Raw genomic sequence first — 2,723 nt, 5'->3', positions numbered from 1 at the left:
ACCGCCTAATGTAGTTCAACCTTCCCAAGAAACTCATGACCTCCTTCTTGGTTTTGGGCGGTGGTAATTCCTGAATCACTTTGATTTTGGTAGGATCCAATTCAATGCCCCTGCGACTGACTATGAATCCCAGCAACTTTCCGGTGGGCACTCCAAATGCGCACTTAGCAGGGTTTAGCTTCAGGTTGACTTTGCGAAGCCTGTAGAAGAACTTGCGCAAGTGCATGGTGTGTTCCGAGCTTTCTTTTGACTTTATGATGACATCGTCCATATAGACTTCGATCTCTCAATGCATCATGTCATGGAATAGGGTAGTCATAGCCCTCATGTATGTGGCGCCGATGTTTTTGAGGCCGAATGGCATTAATCTATAATGATAGACTCCTCAAGGGGTGATGAAGGCTGTCTTTTCAGCGTCTTCCTCGCTTATGAGTATCTGGTGGTACCCGGTAAAATAATCTACGAACGACTGTAGCTCGTGCTTGGCGCAATTATCTATCGGGATGTGGATGTTTGGGAGAGAAAAGTTATCTTTCAGACTAGCCCAGTTGAGATCTTCGTAGTCTACATAAATTCGGACCTTCCCGTCCTTCTTGGGCACTGGCACTATGTTGGCTACCCAAGTGGGTAGGACGTTACTTCACCTATTCCCGACTCGATCTATTTTTTGACTTCGTCCTTTATCCTGATACTCATGTCCGGTTTGAATGTTCGCGTTCTTTGTTTGATTGGGGAAAAACCATCCTTGATGGGCAATATTTGGGCCACTATCTCAGTGCTCAGCCCTGGCATATCTGCGTATGGCCAAGCGAAGATGTCCACATATTCCTTTATTAGAGCTATGAGCTCTTCCCTTTGTAGGGCCTCTAAGTGAGCGTTGATTCATGTCTCCTTGACATCTTCTCCGTCACCGAGGTCGATTACCTCAGTTTCGTCCATATTTGGCTTCTTCATTTCTTCCAATTCTTCTAACTCTTCTACCAGCCCTTCTGGCATCATTGTTGACTCATCGTACTCTTCGTACTCCCGCTGGTCACCTTCTTCGCTCATTTTGTTGCATGTCATGACATTTTTGGTTGTTTTATTATGATTATTACTGAAAAAGCGAGGTGAAGTAAAATTTGGCTTAGTATAAGTTGTTATTACTTAATTATAAAAGAAACAATTATTATTAACTAGTGAAAGTAGTGATTTGTGCGGATCGAACCTTTCATTAATTCAAAAGGGTAATTGATTACAACTGCTGTCCTGGTTCGGAACAACGTCTAGCCATTTTCGTTTTAAAATATCACAAAACACTATTTTAGGAAAAGGGTAATCTTTCGGGCTTCGGACGATGTCACCGTTTTTAGCAAAATATTTTATTTCAAGAAAAGTACGTCTCTCTACCGAGGAGCTAAGAGGGAGGTGGATGTCCAATTGTTCAGGCATTCTTCTGGCCTCAGACTGCATATGTTGGGCGTCTCCTGACTTTCTTCAACAACCGCTTAGCATCCCTCTTCTTGAAACAGTGATTCAAGACTTTCATCAGCTTCCTCTTCATTTAGCATTGGCATCTTTCTGGAGAGAATGACTGGTATAGACCCGGGGTTGGGCGAGGTAGTTTCCCCGTTCTGGGCTCTCTTCTGATTGCCCTCGTGAGCTCATCTTTGTTAGGGGTATACCCTAGACCGGAATAGTAGTTTTCTTTTGGGATCGGCATAGGCTCCGTTATCCCTTCGAGGGTTCTTCCTAAGCCCTTTCCCTTTTCAAAACCGTTCCTTAGCATGGTAGAGGCGGTCATTTTGTAGACTGCCTACATAGGCCTGCTGACCTTTTCTTCAGCATGTGTGGCCCTCGCATATTCCACTATATGCAAGTTGGAGAAATGAGGACTCCCTTCAATCACGGGGACAATGTTGTAAGGATGCTTCTGAGTATCCTTCTCAGCCGCTACTATGATCTTTTTTCCCTACCATTCGAATTTTATGGCCTGGTGAAGGCCTGACGGTAGTGCACCGACGGAGTGGATCCAGGGCCTTCCCAAGAGCATGTTGTAATTAGCAGGGATTGTCATGACTTGGAACTCTGCTGTGAATGAGTCAGGCCCGACCCGGATCTGTAGGTCGACTTCTCCTAAAGAGTCACGTAAGGATCCGTCGAATCCCCTGACGTTTGACGCGCTCTAACGGATCTTTCCCACGTCGTAGCCAAGTTGTGTCAGGGTGGTCACGGGGCAGATGTTAAGGCCTGACCCGTTGTCCACTAGTACCCTTCCTACGGCCTTGTCAGGGCATTCCAGGGTGATATGGAGGGCTTTGTTATGGGATGTCCCTTCGACGGGTAGTTCTTCCTTAGAAAAGCAGATCTTATGCTCCCCAATGATATGGGTCATATATACTAGCGCGGCCAATTCTTCACTACTCGTTCCCGCTAGTATGTGCGCATCATCTAATACCTTTATGAGGGCATGCCTATAAGACGGTAACCTAGCCAACAGTGACAGCACCGAGATTTGCACTGGTGTTTTCTTCAAATGCTCAACGACGGAATAGTCTTTGGGCTGCATACGTCGCCAGAAATCATCGACCTCTCCTTCTGTTGTCACCCTTTTCTGAGCATTCTCTTTCCTTGTGGCATTCTGGGCTAGCTCTTCAGGAGTATAGCACCTTTCTGAATGAGTCATGCCTTGGGTCATTAACGCCTGCACAATGATTGGCTTTTTAAGGTCAGGCGCAATTTGT

The sequence above is a fragment of the Lycium barbarum genome, chromosome 1 (genome assembly GCF_019175385.1).
Source record: "Lycium barbarum isolate Lr01 chromosome 1, ASM1917538v2, whole genome shotgun sequence".
NCBI lineage: Eukaryota > Viridiplantae > Streptophyta > Magnoliopsida > Solanales > Solanaceae > Lycium > Lycium barbarum.
This window is presented reverse-complemented; position numbering follows the sequence as displayed.